The 18,575-nt window shown below is 39.1% G+C and overlaps 1 protein-coding gene across 6 annotated transcripts in view; it reads left to right on the forward strand.

Annotated features, from left to right (window-relative positions):
• Positions 1–18,575, forward strand: part of LOC122553773 (spectrin beta chain, non-erythrocytic 1-like) — a 332,898-nt gene that overhangs the window by 37,851 nt on the left and 276,472 nt on the right. The window contains exon 1 of one of the 6 annotated variants that reach the window (XM_043698085.2): positions 899–970. The exons of 2 other annotated variants lie outside the window; for them this stretch is intronic. The gene's annotated coding sequence lies outside the window, so the exon portion shown is untranslated. Of the gene's footprint in view, positions 1–898; positions 971–1,024; positions 1,143–1,336; positions 1,429–11,193; positions 11,320–18,575 lie in introns of those variants that run through there. 3 more of the 6 variants (XM_087990057.1, XM_087990055.1, XM_087990056.1) reach the window with 3 other exon arrangements.

Consider the following 18,575-nt stretch of genomic DNA (forward strand, 5'->3'; position numbering starts at 1 on the left):
CCAATTGTTCTTCCAAATGAGAGGCAGAAAGTAGCCTATTGTCTTTTGGGAACTTGGTGACTTTCACATTTCATTGTTATTGCTCAATGAATATTATTGAGATGGTTTGGATTTGTCTGTGCTTACATATTTTAAGTGTCATGAGTTAGGTAGGTCAGTGTTAGATGGAGCAGATGAACTCTATTCTTCAAACCAATCACCACGGGGTTTTTGTTTCCTTCTCTCTACATGTTGTGGATGAATTGTTGGAGATTTATTGCTATAATTAGCAATTCCATGACTGTTGTACAAATCAACTGCCAAGATATAGAGGGTGAACTGGATGATCTTTCATTGTCTGGCAATTCCGGTGTTCCTATTTTATTCTGAAGGTATGAAAATAGTGGATGAATGACCTCCTTCTGCACTATAACAACTCTGTAAATACTAACAAAAAGCATTCTCAGTGCAACTTTTTCAATGATATATGGAATTGAATACCAATTATTATATTTTATTAACGATCATTTCACATTTACAAGTATGATGCAGTTCAAAGAATTTTTTATCTGAAAATGTAATCTGTTACTGACAATGTAGTGCATACTTCAAATCAATTTGAAACTGTTTGCTTCAAAATTTTGTTCACTGATAGTGAGTTGTGCTTCAGTGCCTGAGATTGGGCGCATTGCACGTACTGTTTAAGCTCCTAACGAGAAATGAGAGCTTCTTTGCTGACTGATGATAACCACGGTATTCAATGGCAGCCTGCATAACATTTGCCGACAGCTGTGTGAGGCAATGCCACTCCAAGCCAACACCCAGCCCCTCCTCCCAGTGATATTACCGTGAATGTTATTTGTGGGTCATTCCAGCAACTCCACACATAACGCACAAAAGGACACAGGCCAGAGTATTGTACAGCTACCTGGAACGTTTGGATGGTACTTTCTACAGTTTATATATGTATTTAGAACAGATTGTTGCTTTAGTGAGTAGAATATTGTATATATTTTTATTATTATTTAATGACGCCATAGTAAATTGTAGTTTGATAATTATGTGTAAATGAAAACCACACAGTGGAGTAAGTTGTGAGACAGAGACGATGGAAAATTTAAAAACAATAGCTCCAGCAATTTTTGATTAGAGCTAACGTAACTGTAAGTCAAAGTGTATTTCTTGTTTTTAAAAGTTATTTCATTTCACATTTTTGCTGTAAACTGTCTTTTGAATGAAATCATAAGCATTCTTACTATTTTAGGAAATCATATTGTCAGCTTTATAACCAGTGTGTGCTTGGTAATGATATAAGTTGGCTCAGAATTTTATGATGTTTTTAACCTTAGCAGGAGCATTTTCCTTCTGTTTCTGACCTCTGCTGGATGACCTGGTTAAAGTCGTATGCGTTTTCTGCCTGACATAACATAGGACAGGCCCACATGAGAAGTATGTGTTTTAAAAGCACCAGTATTTTCATGTGTGGCTTTCTGTTTAAGATTTCAATCATTTGCGTGATGTTAGCCACAGTACATATATCATCAGAGCCAGTGATGACTTGGTTAATTTTTATCAATCTGTTAAGTCTTCAAGCAAAAACTCTGTGGAACCAAATAATTGAAATGTTGACTAAAGTTAGAATTACGAGTTTCTGCTTGGGTGCCATTGATGATCTGGGTACAAATTGTGTCCACGATTGCATTCATTTTGATAAATACTCTTCTGTTTAGTTTCCACTAACACTCAGTGCACGTTACTGAATACAAAATCTACTGTTAACAAACTCAGTTGGGCATGACTTTAAAATGTAATTTTTATTACTTTTTTTTTCAAAAAACACGATGCATTAGTGAAGCTTGATTAATGGAGCAATAAGTAAGATGATCCCGTTTAAAAAAAAAAGTTTTTAATCATTGTCGGTGTTCTTCCCTGAAATAACCTAATTGTAAATTACTAATTACGATTTTTAAAATATGCAAACCCATTTGCTAGTTTTCTTGGGGTACAGTGCTCCATTCCTTGGTAAATGAAGCAAACGTTCCATACTAATTCTTATAAAACATACTGATTGCTATCTTTGCCAGCAAAAGGCACCATTTATGTTTTAAAGCCAATCTGAAGGTCAGCAAATGAATGCCGTTAGTGGAAACTCAATGGTGATGAATTTAATCTGTGCGTGTGGCAGGTTTTACAGCCAGTACCAGTTTACAAAACAGTGCTTTTTAAAACCATCTCAAAAGCTTGCAGAAACTTGTACAAGTAACATGATGGAATATGCACAATCCTGGGAAAATAACCCCATAGATTAAAAAGTGCTTTGGAACATGGGGTGCTGTATTGTGATCATTTAATCATTCAGTTTGATTGCAGTATAACGTTTTAAAATTATACCAACATTTTTCATAACTTACTTGCTTAGTCATTTTGTTGATAGTGCTTTTAATCATAATCAAACACTTAATAATCTACCTAATCAGCACAGCTTATTGTGTAGGCTTCAACTGAATAGGTTCCACAAATAAAATTAGACACTTAGTTGGGCATGATTACTGCAAGTAAATTTCACTGATGGCAAAGTCCTCACTATCTAGTTCCATGGCTTTATCCTTGAAAGAGGCAGGGTATCTCAGTATTTAGTTGTATGTGGGTGGTTGAATGCTACAGAAGGGAAAACTGAATTATGATTCAGATCAATTTACCAACAAATGAGTTGATGTGTAACACAGAGAATATTGGTTACCAGTAAGGTGGCAGATGTCCCGAGGCCAATTTAACTATCTTAACTTTTGTTTCAATTTTCTGGGAACTGAAGAGACTTGCTGTTGAAATGCACTAATCAAAATGAACAGATATGATATGTGAGTCGAAAAGTGGGGCGCTGGAAAAGCACAGCAGGTCAGGCAGTATCTGAGGAGCTGAAGAGTCAATGTTTCGGCCATAAGCCCTTCTTTAGGAATGTGGGGTGGTGGGGGGGGGGGGGAGCTGGGGGGATAGTGGGGCATGCTAAGAAATAAGTGGGAGAGTGGGGCTGGGGGGGTGGTAGCTTAGAAGGTAATAGGTAGATGCAAATGGGGGGGGGGGGGGTGATGGTGATAGGGTGGAGTGGACAGATGGGAAGGAAGATGGACAGATGGGGCAGTTCAAAAGGGCGGTGCTGACTTGAAGGGATGGATCTCGGATGAGGTGGGGGAAGGGGAAATGAGGAAACTGGTGAAATCAACGCTGTGGCCATGTGGTTTGAGGATTCCAAGACGGAAGATGAGGTGTTCTTCCTCTAGTTGTTGGGTAGCTAGGATTGGCAGTAGAGGAGGCCCAGGACTTGCATGCTCTTGGCGGAGTGGGCGGGGGAGTCGAAGTGTTTGGCCACAGGGTGATGGGGTTGTTTGGAGCGTGTGTCCCAGATATTTTCTCTGAAACTTTCCATGAGTTGACATCCTGTATCCCCAGTGTAGAGGAGACCACATCAAGAGCAACAGACACAGTAGATGAGATGTTTGGATGTGCAGGAAAATCTCTGCCAGATATGGAAGGATCCTTTGGCGCCTTGGATGGAGGTGAGGGGGGATGTGTGGGCACAGGCTTTACACCACTTGTGACAGCAAGGGAACATGTCAGGAGTGGATGGTGGGTTGGCAGGTGGTGTGGACTTAACGAGGGAGTTGCGGAGGGAATGGTCTCTGTGGAATGCTGATAGGGGTGGGGAGAGAAATATATCTCTGGTGGTAGGGTCTGACTGTAGGTGGCAGAAATGGTGGAGAATGATGTGCTGTATCCGGAGATTGGTGGGGTCGAAGGTGAGGACCAGGGGTGGGGTTCAAGGAGGTGTGTGAAGTGGAGGAGATGCACTGGAGAGCATTGTGGATCATATGGGAGGGGAAATTGCGGTCTTTAAAGTAGGAGGCCATCTGGAATGTTCAGGAGTGGAATTGCTCCTCCTGGGAACAGATGTGGCAGAGGCAGAGGCAGAGGAATTGGGAGTAAGGGATAGTGTTTTTATGGGGGGGGTGGAAGGTAGAGGTGGGGATGTGTAGGCCTGGTAGCTGTGGGAGTCAGTGAATTTGAAATAGATGTCAGTGTTGACCCAGTCGCTGGAAATGGAGACGGAGAGGTCCAGGAAGTGCAGGGAGGTGTCCAAGATAGTCCAGGTGAACTTGAGGTCAGGGTGGAAGGTGGTCATGAAGTTGATGAAGTGTTCAACCTCGTTGTGGGAGCACAAGGTGGTGCCAATGCAGTCATCGATGTAGTGGAGGTAAAAGTGGGGGATGGTGCCACTGTAACTACGGAAGATGGACTGTTCCACATATTCAATGAAAAGGCAGACATAGCTATGGCCCATGCAGGTGCCCATAACTACCCCTTTGGTCTGAAGGCAGTGACAGGATTCGAAGGAGAAGTTGTTACGGGTGAGGACGAGTTCAGCCAATCAAATGAGTTTGTCAGTGGAAGGGTACTGTTTGGGTCGGCGGGAGAGGAAGCAACGGAGGGCTTGGAGGCCTTCATCATGACGGATGGACATGTAGAGGAACTGACTGTCTTTGGTGAAGATGAGGCTTTGGGCACCAGGGAAACGAAAGTCATGGGGGAGGTGGAGAGCAAAGGTGGTATCCCTAGACCAAGGGGGACAGGATTGTGTCAAAGTATAAAGAGATCCGTTTGGTGTGACAGGCGCATACAATGGGTTGTTCGGGTCAGTTATCAACTTCACGAACACCTTCCACCCTGACCTCAAGTTCACTTGGACCATCTCGGACACTTCCCTCCTCTTCCTCGGCCTCTCCGACTCCATTTCTGGCAATTGACTCAACACTGACATCTACTTCAAACCCACCGAATCCCACAGCTACCTGGACTACACCTCCTCCCACCACCCCTCCTGTAAAAACACTATCCCTTCCAGCACACCAATCTCCAGACACAATGCATTATTTTCTACCATTTCCACCACCTACAGTCAGACCCCACCACCAGAGATATGTTTGCCTCCTCACCTCTTTCAGCATTCCACAGAGACCATTCCCTCTGCACTCCCTCGTTAAGTCCACACCACCTGCCAACCCACCCTCCACTCCTGGCATGTTCCCTTGCTGCTGCAAGTGGTGTAAATCCCACACATCCAAACATCTCATCTACTGTGTCTGTTGCTCTCGATGTAGTCTCCTCTACGGTGGTGAGACAGGACGCCAACTTGTGGAATGTTTCAGAGAATATCTCTGGAACACACGCAATAAACAACCCCATCACCCTGTGGCCGATCACTTCAACTACCCCTCCAACTCTGCCAAGAACATGAAAGTCCTGGGCCTCCTCCTCCTAGCCACCTGATGCCTGGAGGAAGTACGTCTCATCTTCCACCTTGGAATCTTCCAACCACACAACCACAATGTTGATTTTACCCATTTCCTCATCGCCCCTTCTCCCATCATCCCAGGTCCAACCCTCCAACTCGACACCACCCTTTGAGCTGTCCCACCTCTCAACCTTCTTTCTCACCTATCTGCTCCACCCTCTGCTCCTGCCTATCATCATCACCCTCCCCACCTGTATCTACCTATCACCTTCCAAGATATCTTCCCCCCAGTCCCACCCCATCTCCTATATATTTCTCTCAGCCCCCTTCCCCCCCATCCCAACTTCCTGACAAAGAACTTATACCCGAAACATCGACTCTCCTGCTCCTCAGATGCTGCCTGACCTGGCTGTGTTTTTCCAACACCATATTTTTTGACTCTGATCTCCAGCATCTGCAGTCCTCACTTTCTCTCAGATATGATATATGAATAAAATTTAGTGTCTGCGTAATCTGATGGCACTAACAATGATGGAAATTAAATGATGCAAATTCCAGTAACCTTATATTGTGGTGAGAGCTTATTAATAGCCAACCATTGTTTAAATTATGAAAAGAAAAACTTGTTTAATTTGTTTATTACCCTGTCCAAAGCAGAGACTGGAATTGGTTATCTTTGGTACACGCATTGTGATTTGACACGTGACGATAACATTATCCAAGGACACTAATTTATTTGGATACTTCTGAAATTACTAACTGCTACCTGGTATCTGACGGTGCAGCTCTGAAAACTAAAACCTGAATTGAACATAGAAGACAATTTTGTACAAATTTGTCTTGTTGGTTTCAGGTACTGTTATTTAGAGAGTAAGTATCCTTCACTGTTTGTGACATAATTGAAGATGAAAGCAATACATTGCTTTGTGTTAGCCAGACTGCATTATATTTAGACAAATATGCTCAATTAAAACAACAATGATTGTTTATTAATAGTAGTAATTCTAGTATTAAGTGGTATGTTGTAATGTGGTATGGCTTTTCTAAAAGATATTTCCACAAGGTAATATGTTCTTAATTTAAAATTATTGAATGATTTTGACCGCCATTCTTTTTTTTGTTTGCTTGGTAGGTTGCTTGTTTAACTTGTGTGAGCACCCTGTTCAGTTGCAGGCTTAATTCAAAGCATTTAGCACAATATACAAGACCCTCCATTGCCTTGCTCCACCTGCCTCCCAATTTCTGCTTCTATCTCCATGGACATCACCAATGCAATTGCCTATCGCCTAACTCTCTAGCCTTCCCACTCCTTGTGTTATTTTCTTGAGTGACTGGGCTTGACACTTATTCCTTAGCATTCTCTTCCCAATTATCTTTGTTGGCACTCTTCATTCAAAATATTTGTGCCCTTGGTCACCTCTCTTCAATTCTTCTGCATGGAATCTCATCTCAAGTGCCTCAAAGGGGCTGTCACTCTATCAAGGTGTTCTATAATTGTCTGTTTTTGCTGTTAAATTTGTTTGCAGATTGTGGATTTTTTCTTTGTCATGTTTGTTACATAAGATCCTACAGCATTATATTCAAAGGTGTGAGTAATCACTAGCATATTCTAATGTACAACATGCTGAACATGGGTCTGAATAAGTTAATATCAAAGCCCGCAATAAGCAACATCCATTATGACAGGATAAAAGTGAGGTCTCCAGATGCTGGAGATCAGAGTCGAGAATGTGGTGCTGGAAAAGCACAGCAGGTCAGGTAGCATCCGAGAAGCGGGAGAGTCGACGTTTCAAGCATAAACTCCTGATGAAGAGCTTATGCCCGAAACACCGATTCTCCTGCTCCCCTGATGCTGCCTGACCAGCTGTGCTTTTCCAGCACCACACCCTCGACACCATCCATTATGACGTCAAACGGATTTTGCAGACCAGCTTATGATTGCAAAGGAGTGAGACTGGACATTTGACGCTTCTTAATGTCTCTCTAATAATATCTATTATACCAATGCTTCTTAAAGTTAATCACTAACATGCAACAAACTTTACCTTTTTAACTAAATATTCTTCTAGTTACACCAGGAGGTGGTCTTCCTCTACTACACTAGATTACATAGTTCCTGTAATTTCTTACACTTGAAGAGAATGGTCATAAAAACCTTCAAGATGAGCAGCAGCTCATATAGCATAGTGAGCTGGCCTGCCCATACAACATAGTAAAAAGTGGTGCAGATTTGATTTGTTTTCTCATAGAACAGCGTAAGTAGCATTGTAAAATATTCAGCCTCAGCTCTAAGTCTCATACAGTGCCCTCAGCATCAGGGAAGAGCTGAAGATGTAAAAGAAGAAATACTGATGGCAATCCTCAGCCAGGAAGAATAACCCAGTGAATAGTGAAAACATTTCAGACCTGGTAAGAGAGACACATACAGGGGAGAGTTAGCAACTGCCTTGAGAAGGAGAATTGGTTTGTCCAAAGTAGGTACAGGCAGTGTCACAAGATGTGGTCTATGAATGGTAGAGTTCAGTGTTGAGTGAATAAATGTTACAGGCTCAGAGCAAAACTGAAAATCTCTGGTGGATCAGGAGGAACTTTACAAAAACAATATTCCAGACTGCAAAAGCAATACGTTTTTAAAAAATTACTTGCAACGGATTGAATGTCTCTGACATCCTGAGAGAGCAGCCAGAGGTATGGCTACAGAAGTAAATTAATAAGCCATGAAGGACATCGCAAAGACAATAATTAGGGTGATAAAGTTGGCACATTAAATGTCTAAACTAGACTGATCTAATAGGAGTACAACATTTGTGAGACTTTAATCAGATCCTGGATCTCCTGTCTTTTTCTGAATAAAGTGAGAAATGTTCATTAAAGTCACAAGCAGTGGGATTTATTGTGAACTGCAAAAAGAGAGGAATCCTTGGTTCTACCTTTGAAGTGTGAGAATCCTTCAATTTAGCTACAATTTTAATCACAAGAAAGTAGCAATCATTCATTTCAGGTGTAAAATGAATGAAAATCCAGCATTGTAGAAGAATAGAGCTGCTATTAATGTAAAAATCTAAATCTTTTAAAAATCTAAACTATGCAATTACATTAGAAAGCTATGGCACAAGAAAATAATATTGCCAGGTTCCAGAGATGGATGAAATAGAACACAGAATTGGACACTTAGGAGAAACAACTTTTGAGATACAGAATAGCACCCAAATCAGATACTAAATCAAAAGCTGAACAAGCAAATTCAGTTCTGTACTCAATTGGGAGTATAGCTGATGACATTTGAGCTCACAAAGGTGTATAAGAAACAGCAGACATATTTGAAGTACTGAAAACCTTTGACAAAACCTTTAACCTCAAAACTAATAAAACTCTTAGAAAAGCAAGAATAAATGAACAGTTCAGAAGCATCGGGGAAATCCACAGATGATTGCATTCAGAATTTCTCGAGATTCATGGAGAAATGTAAATAAGATGATTTTAATTCTGAGGGGAAATGGGTAATCCAGCCCTTACATTTTGGCAATGATTATCTTTCAGATTTCAAGTTAGACATCTGTTGAGTGTGGTTATGCTATTAGATAACGATCCATAGTTTAAAAAAGCACACTGTCTACAGATGAGAACAGTGCAAGTGCAAGGTCCAGGAAGTAAAGCACTTGAGATTAAAAGTATGCTACAAGCAAATCCCCAATATAGGGAATGCCAAGTAGCAGAAAACCTCTATGTACTTCACAAACAGGAATTTTCACTCTTGAGTAGGGTGACAAATGGTAGAAGGTGTTAAACTATATAAAGTTAAGGAACAACTGGTCAAAGTAAAGCTGACAGAAAATATCCATAGGACTCCCTAGACTCATAGCAGAACCTGAACCAAGTGCACTAAATTCTGCTTTTCATTATGTTAGCAAAATACATCGATTCTTACAGTCAAAACATGCAAACCTGTGATGATACTGGATTGGTACACATACTTTTCACTGCTATCAACACCAAAGTGCTCAGACTGTAGGAAGCAGCAGGCTTTGCAATGAAGGAAAAAAAGAATGAGATTGCCAATGAGCAGCACATCCCAGTTGAGCCAGTTGACAAATTTAAAACTGCGCAACTCAGTTTGTAATACAACTTAGTGAATAAATAACTAAAGCAGACTCTAGGCAGGTTGAAGTTCGATGCTGAGTTAACTTGGAAGCTTAGGCACAATATTTGACATCCTGAGAAGGAAATCTCAAAGACAAGAATTAGATATATTGGTTTCACCAGTACTGCAATCACTAAGGGCAAATGACAGATTCCAAACAAATCAACATGTGAAAGGAAAACATTGACATGCATCAGCACAAATCTGCAAGTGAGTTGGGAATAGAAATCTGCTGACACAGATTGAAAATGTGCTTATAACTCCATGGAAGCCACCAAGGAGAAGATTAATGTTCAACAACTCAATAAGGAAGAAATTGCCTATTACAGCAGGAAAGATGTCCCCCAGGATACAAATCCAAGAGATTAAAGATCGTCCAGTTTAAAGAGAACTACAGACCTCACACTGTCAGGAAGATAATCAAAGGCAATCATCTTCCACCCAGCGAATTATCAGTTTTCCACGTTCAACGTGTATATGTGGCCCCCAGAACACCTGAATTTGTAAAGTCAGAGATGTGGAGGGAGATGGGGTGATGGTAAATGTAATGATATGTACAGACAAATGTATAATATTAAAAAGGGAAAGAAAAAGCTTGATGGAAGATGTTGCATATGGTTCTGGAGAGTAACTTCTAAAGATTTCCATTAGCTCCAGCCATGATGCTGATGGTGTATATGGACCTCTATGGCCTTGGGACTCAAATAAGTGAGACCAAACATCATGTGCTCCTCAAAATCTCTCTACCGAAATTTATCATATCAATGTAATCTGGAACTAGTAGCGATTGTGGAATAAAATAAATCTTGTACATTGCAAGAAACTCTTCCAGTTGTATCAGGAAGTGGTTACCCTTTACCGTACTAGATCAAGCATGTCCTGTTCTTACCTATACTTTGAGAGGATGGTGGCAACAGCATACATCGAGAGCAGGAGCTCACAGCCTTTATTGGCTTTTTGTGATCAGTCTGAGAGTCTTGTGTAGTTGAAATAACTGAATACCAAGAAAACTATGAATGAAGAAAACCATTTATCTCATCTTAATGCATACCCTCCTACCTTTCCCTTAGTGCAACATCCAACTGATTGGATGGTCTTACTGACTGATTCACTCACTTTCTTGCCTGTTCGCTCACTCACTCACCCACCGACCCAATTCTGCCACATTTATCCAGTGGATATTTAAAACTGCTTCTGACATATCACCAATGGGTAGGAGCTAAGATGCTTAACATTAAATTTGCCAAGATCCTTCAGTAATTATCTTTGAAGAGAAAATAGATCCAAACAATCATATTGGTTTATTTTCCTTGCTTCAAAACAGCTAACCTATTTAACTGCATGTTTCATTGTAATTCCACACAAGTGCAAATCTGCCCTGCAGCGTATCTCACTATTAGCTTGGTTTACAGTACCTCTGACCTGAATCTTATTTTTTTAGTATTTTGTTTATTCATGCACATTATAGGGACTGTTAGTTAACATTTTGTTCAAGTCACATTTATGCATTTGGATCACTATTTCATATATTTGATCTCCATCCCTTTTGTATCTTTCCAAAAGGAATTGGCTTCCAACAGGTTGACATTTTCATTAGAAGTCAGGTTTGATTTAGAGTTGTGTTTTGAGTCAGCTTAATTTTCTTGTAGAACTTTGTGATTTGTTTGTATACCTCACAAACCCCCTTTAGCCTATTTAATTCATCAATACTTACCAGATAAAGCAACAGTTATTCTCAGAGTGCAGTTCTAAATTTCTTTGACATATTATTTTGCAGGCTTACATCCATAAATAGCAAAAACTTTGTAATACAGTAGCGCCTCGACATACGAACGACCCCATTCACGAAGAAATCGGTTTACGAACAGGATTGTACGTAAAATTTTGCTTCAATGTACATACGAAATTCAAGGTACGAACAAAGGTACAAACGCAAAAAGCCCGTGTGTGACCACGTGGTTTCATTGTTCTGCTTTGCTACGCGCTTGTTGAACGCAAAAGCCCTCGGGCCCCGTGTGATCTCATTCAGTTCGTCTTTGGCGCGTGTGCTGTGAACAGCGTCCGTTGCTACGTCCAAGCATTCTTACGCTATCCGAACAATGGGAAAAATTGATTCAGTTTGTGAACTTTTCGGTTCGCGAACCGGGTCTTGGAACGGATTAAGTTCGTAAGTCAAGGCGCTACTATACTTACTTTTCACTCCATATCACAAGTTAGCCTATTCCCAATTTATGTGAATATAAATAAAATCTAGACTTAGTTCCAATTTATGTTTCATCCTCACTTGTTGTCTTATTAATGCAGAGAACATTTCAGTATTATTACTGTAAATCTCTGGGAGGTTGTCTTGCAGTATAATGCTTGGATATCGCCAAATCAAAAGATTCAGCCTAAGATGCCAAGTGCTTGAGGAAATCAATGTGGATATTCACCAGAATGTTTTAGTGGCTGAAACGTTTCAATCCCACAGAGAAACTGGGGAAGCCAAGATTGTTCTTCGTTCCCCTTAGATCAGACAAAGACAAAAGGAGATTTGACCGAGGCCTTCAAAATTATGATGATTTTGATAGAGCAATTAAGGAAAAAGTATTTCCATTGCCAGAAGGAAAATACACAAATTTAAAGTATAAAAAAATGCTTTTTTTTAACATGGAGAGTTCTGTATTTGGAATTTATGGCCTGAAATATTGGTGTAAATGGATTTATTAGTCCCTTTTGAAATGAGGATAGGATAAATACTAGAAGGGATAACACACAGGCCTGTGGGAAAAGCATGAGGAAAGATGTAATGTTATTTACATATACCTTTAAGGGGGTGTATTTTAAATTGTCACCAAAAGAATCATCTCAGCAAGTTATTGTGCATTAGTTCCATGATTTTTTAGTTAGTCTATCAGCAATATTGTTACGATAATCTCTAAGTTTACTCTATCTGTCTAAAATCTTATTTCCAAACTTTTTAAAAATGTTTTTTAAAACAATTTGTGTGTATGGTTAGTCAGTCTGGGTCTAAAAGAAGAATGTAATAAGTACTTGAATTAATTGGACAACTCATTCAACGGTCCAGCTGTCTCATTCTTCGCTGTCTCATTCTTTGATTCCATGCCATGAAACCACAATGTTGGGCTAAATTACTTACAAATTGTATTGTGTCAAGCCATAGATATGATAGTGTCACCCAAGTATCAGGCAGTAATTCTTTTTTGTAAAATGGCCAGTTTGCTTCTTTATGGGTTGCTGGGAACCAGGTATGCTTTTTGCTCATGAGAATGGCACACTGCAGACTATATCTGAGCTACTGCACATGTAGTCCAGTCTTGTCTATTAACTGCCACTTGTGTGATGCTCTGGTTGGGAAAGTTGGATGTTTAACATAAGCTGATACCCTGACAAAAAGCAGCCTTGGGCAGATCAGCTCCTGTTGGTGCCATTCCACTCACACTGAGATTGACTGATCTCCAGCTTGGGGCATGGCTAGTCTGACAACTGTTGTTAAATCCTGAAAACCATGAGGAACAACTTAATATATCCTGACTACATCATCTGAAAGCCAGGATTTTGTCCATCCTTGCAGTTGTTAGGAGTGTCTACTTTTGCGTTTCATCGAAAGACTGACTTTGAAAGACAGCCTTAATCAAGTTCCAGATTGTTCTCTTCTATTGTCTTGATTCCTTCTTTGCATCTTTGTATAGTCAAAAACTTTCTTTAAAATAGGATTCAGAAGAGATTTGACAACAATGTACTTTTTAAAAAAGAATCGTGACTTCAGGAAATGGTGCTAGGCACTGGCATGTTACCTGGTGTCAACCCCAATTTAGAATGATAAGGCAAATCTAAATTTAAGGGTCCTTGGAATTCAGCCTTGACCCGTGTCTGGTGACCATGGAACAAGCCTGCTTGTAAGTGCCGAATCAATAGTCTTGCTCAGGGACCAGGTGGTGGGGCACTGAGGAAAATCAGAATCAGTGTTGTTTCTCAGCTGAGGTTCAAATACATTGTTGGGACAAACTCGGTGGAGCTTTCATTCCTATTGACCTCTATTTATGTGTCTTGGTACCTGGCATGGAAAATGGCAAGTCAAGCAACTAAAGTAAGATGAAATGCTGATTATTATGAATATGCCCAGTGAAACTCATTGGCATTGTCATTATTATATAGTTAACATTTCAATGTCATGCAGTGCAGAAATTCAAAATAAGTTTCACTACTATGGGACATATCCACAGAATTAACACTTTGAACACCGCAATTGAAGCTGTGTGACAAAAAATTAAAACTCTATCTGTTGTATTAAAGCCAAGAATTGTGTGATAAACTTGTAGATACTGAAATTATGTCATGAGGTACTAATGGATGAATGCATTGTGTGTTTGTTGAAATTCTTTAGTCTGCAGTTTGAGGCGATGTATTAGATCATTAAAAGCACTTTTTTTAACAAAGCATTTAACAACTCTGAGAGAAGAGAAAATAATTACACTTTGCAAACTTCAGTGTAGGATGTACTCTGTATTAATCTCAGGAGAGCACAGAAACAGCAGTGAAATTCTTTTCAATAGAAATTAATCACAACTTTTAAATGCTATGATAAAATTGGAGTTTTACTGTAAAAGCAGGCTTCTCTTAATATCAAATTGCTTCAAGGGCTAATTTACATTAAATACATTGAGGTTGTGTTCACCACAATGTAATAGCCAAATTGACATATTTGGTAACAACAGAGCATGACAAAAAGATTAATTGAGGTATTGATTTCAGATAATCATTTCAGCAGTGGAATGAGTGAATGTGCATGTAGTAACATTATTGAAATGCATAAATCAGTATAACAAGCTACATCATTGCAGCCGGGAAATGGATTGTTACTGAGCTATTTCATTTTGCGATGACATTTCCCATGTCCAAGTAGTTTTTCGTAAACCTTAAAATTTGCTGCACTGTCAATGGCTGTCCTTCAGTTTGAGGGTGATGTCTGCTCAGGATCTCAAAATTATGCCATGTGCCTTTCGATGACTGAACGTGTTGACAGTTGACCCACAGATCTTTGACACATGGGACAGAATGTCCCACAAGCCAGTGAGATTGAGCAGCGAGAATTATTTCTTTTTCTCTTGCTTTCTGTGCTATAGTCTGCCTCACTATTAGAGCATTGTGACTCAAAGCATGATAACAGTTTGTCAGACAAGTTGTCACCATTTTAAAAATCTATTGCCTCCTAATCATGAATATTAATGCTCCCTTGCTGTAGACTACTGTTTAGTGTAATTTGTGGTGATACAATTTGGAACAATTACTATGGTTATGTTGGTGCAACACCCTGTGTATATACATAACACCATAGATTGCGCTATTTTCGATAGATAAGGTTAATGTGAAGGAAACAGATTTTTGTTTCTTTTTCCTCCAATATCCAGTAGAATTGGAGGAAACTTGAGGTCAGTTAATTTCATGTCAGTGTTAGGAACGATACTGAAATCTCAAAGAGCAGTCACTGGAAGCCAAAACGATATGAAGAATAGTCAGCAAGGATTTCAAAGCAAAAGTGACGCTTGACCAGTCTTATTGAATTCTTTGAAGAAATATCACATCCTAAGAGTCATATCTAGCTCAAAATCAGATGGTTTTAGTAGTTGGGAGTCAATCATCTCAGCATTGAAACAACTCTTCCCAGGTCTGTGTCATCAGCCCATTCAGTTTCATTTTTAAGCTTTGCTCCCTTTGTTTGATCACATGTGGTATTATTCACTAATAATTGCACAGCTTTGAGCTGCATTCACAATTCCTTATGTAATGAGCCAGTCCGTTCCTATGTGCAGAATAATCTAAACAATGTACAGTATTAAGTAGCAAGTAATATTTGTGCTATATACATGGCAGCAATAATCTCTAACAAGGTTTAACGACTTCCCATTGACAATTAGTAGCATTACTATCATCAAATTCCCACAACTTACCACACTCCACCATCCATTGCCATTACCCAGAAATTTCAATAGGCCAGTCATGTAAATGTAATGGCTGCAACATATTCAGAGGCCTTTTATATTAAAGGATGATAAATAATCAACCACTATTTGTCAAGGGTAACTCCCTACTAATAACTGTTAAAATAATAATGACATAGTTAGTTAAATTGCACTCTCAGGAGGCATGAAGTTATCACAGTCTATTTATAGATAACTGCTGACACAGCACTTTCGGACTGAATTATTCATCTGTAGTTGTTCATTATTAAAGAGCTGAGAATATTTCATCAGTTTCAGATTAACTTCAGTTTTTAGAAAACCTTCACATGTTGCAAACAGTGTTTTTGGTACATTGCAATGTACACAATCATATGTAAATCTTTTGTGAATGCCAGTTCATTAATGGTTTCTGAAAACAGAATCCAGCTGCATTGCTCTGCTGAATTTGAGGTATAAAAGGGCCGTGGGAGACGTGAGTGTTTTAATTTATGTTTATTATGATATGAAATTTGTTGCCTGAAAGTGTGGTGGAAAAATGTTTTAATGGTTCTCTAAAACAAACATTATCTATACTTAAGTGAAAAATGTGGATGGTAGTGAGGAAAGAACAAGAGAATGGGACTAATTGATACCTGTTTCAGGGAACAGGCACATATATAATAAGGGTTGGTCTTCTCTGTGTTTCATGATGGAGAGAAAAAAATCCTGTGGAATTTAGAATACCGTCTAAAATAAATGAATTAATAAAATATTAAACCTAATATAGCTTTGCTGAAGTGCAAAGGAGTGAAATAATGGGAAATATTAAATGATCCAAAATGATCTTACTAGGAATTGCCCATGATTCATGCCACAATCTTGGGTTAGCTTAAATAATGCCCAAACACTACTTTTGCAGTTTCCATCTGAAGAAATACCGCATACTAGACGTTGTTGCCCTAGGCTCACCCTAAAACGTAAAGTGTATTGCACTCATTCCAGAAGTGTCATTTTTAATAGTGCTATTTGGCAGTGAATTTAACAAATAAATCTATTGCCCTTTGTTCAGGTGGGTAGTCACCAGATTCCCTAATGCAATGTGGTTTGTGAATAGAAGTGCATAATTTCATATTTTGCAAATGGTTCACTTTAGAATAACATTTTTATTATTTCTACTCAGATCAATATGCAAATTCTCTCCCTCCAAACTTATCACATTGTCATTCCTTTCCAGAATATTAAATTGCACAACACTATCATCCTGCATTCCATGAATAAACAAAATAAATAATCATTCTTGTTTCAGAAGAAGAATGCACTAACCTCTTGTCAAATTAACTAAGATATTAGATAAAGTACATCCTGCATATTAAAGCTGTAAGCACAGTTGATTATAATGTTAGACATTGACCTTTTTAATATGATGGAGAAGTGTTAACAAATTAAAAACTGTACTTGCTGGCAAGCATCTTGAACAGCTCTTAGTGTACTTAGGGAAATACATTTGCAGTGAATTCAGGGGATAAGGTGGGATTGGAGTAATATCACTGGGCTACAAATACAGAGACCCCAGTTAATCTGGGGACATGGGTTCATATCATCAAAGCAATGGGTGAAATTTAAATTCAATTAATTAAAGGATAATCAAGAATTGAAAGCTAGTCTCAGTCTTCGTGACCATAGAGCTATTGTTGATTATCTTAAAAACCCATCTACTTTATTAATGTTCTTTAGCGAAGAAAGTCTATGTTCCATCCCTGGTCTGGCCTACATGTGACTCCAGATCCACAGCAATGTTGTTGACTCTTAACTGTCCTCTGGTATGGCCAAGTAAAACATGCAGTTCATGGAGAGTTAAGGACAAGCAATAAATTGTCACACCCATTTCCTACTATCAAATAAACACCCATGTTAAATCAACTTCATCAGTATTACAGTGAATATAAGAAAGAAAAGAAAGAATAGGCAGGGGGATGTTGTAAGTATATAGATCAGTACACACGATGGGTGAAGGAGGGAGGAGATGGAAAGTTGTACAATGATTTAATCTTATAGACATGGTTAACAGAAAAGAATGAAGTTAATCCTGTAACTATACTATAGATCACCAAAGTTAATGAGAAGGATTTGTTTGTTCTCTTAAAAAGATACAATTTACATGTGAAAATATTTAATAATATTAATAGGGATCTTCCATCACTCATTGAGTATTGTGTCCAGATATGTTTATTCTTTAAACAGAATAAACATTGTTCACTCAGACACCACAATCTAATATTTATTGGAAGCTTTAATATAATACCAAAGAGACTTGAACTGTTGATTGTAAGATGTTAGGAGTAATTTACAATCTTGGCAACTGATCAGCAGTCTGCCAGGCAGAGGGCCCACCCTCCGTGTAAGGTAAATTAGGAGGGCTCTGCATCAAGGGTGTGATGTCCTTCACCAGATTGAATATTATTCACAAATGTCAAGCATTATAATCCGACTTATCAGTCAACTGTTGAATTATTTTATTGAGAAGTCTATGTAAAGAAGCAAGACCAAAACTGAAGAGCAGCCATTAATATTAAAACAGTAAAGATTGAATTAATGAGGAAACAACTGTTAAGTAATAGCAAGTTTGAATTTTTACAGGCTTGGATTACTAGAACGTGACAGTGAATGGAAATAATGTTTTGAAATTGGTTTGAGCTACCATCACTTTTGAATATAAACACCACAAAAATATGACATTATACATCACATTTGGCATTTTTGTATTTGTCCCGATGTGTGCAAGATGAGACTGTCATCTCCATGGACAATGGCTGCATGTACGCCATATGTATGGACATTAGCATTCAACATGTATCAGTCTCACCATATCATCATGGCACATCTCTCATCCACTTACAGTATGGTTTTGCTCTTGAATGCTGCACTTTGGAGCACACTGGCACCTTTCATTGGAATATTGTTACCAGTAGACTTTGTGCCAGAAACAGGTACCCAGCTCATGGGCTAGAACAGGGTTCATCCAGGGCTGCTGTCTGTCAACACACACTCACACCCATTGTGTATCTTGATGTCCACAGCATCCCAGACGTACCTTGTCTTTTTTGAACTTTGTCTCATCCACCATGCTATCGGGATCACAGTCCGTCTCTCTTGTCTTGCTGGTCAGCACAGTCAAAAAGGCAGGCAGCTTGTCATAGTTACAGGCAGTCATCAGTCAGAGTGGTGG

This window comes from Chiloscyllium plagiosum, unplaced genomic scaffold, assembly GCF_037043375.1.
Source record: "Chiloscyllium plagiosum isolate Xiang-an unplaced genomic scaffold, Cpla_swu_hap1 HiC_scaffold_8, whole genome shotgun sequence".
Lineage (NCBI taxonomy): Eukaryota > Metazoa > Chordata > Chondrichthyes > Orectolobiformes > Hemiscylliidae > Chiloscyllium > Chiloscyllium plagiosum.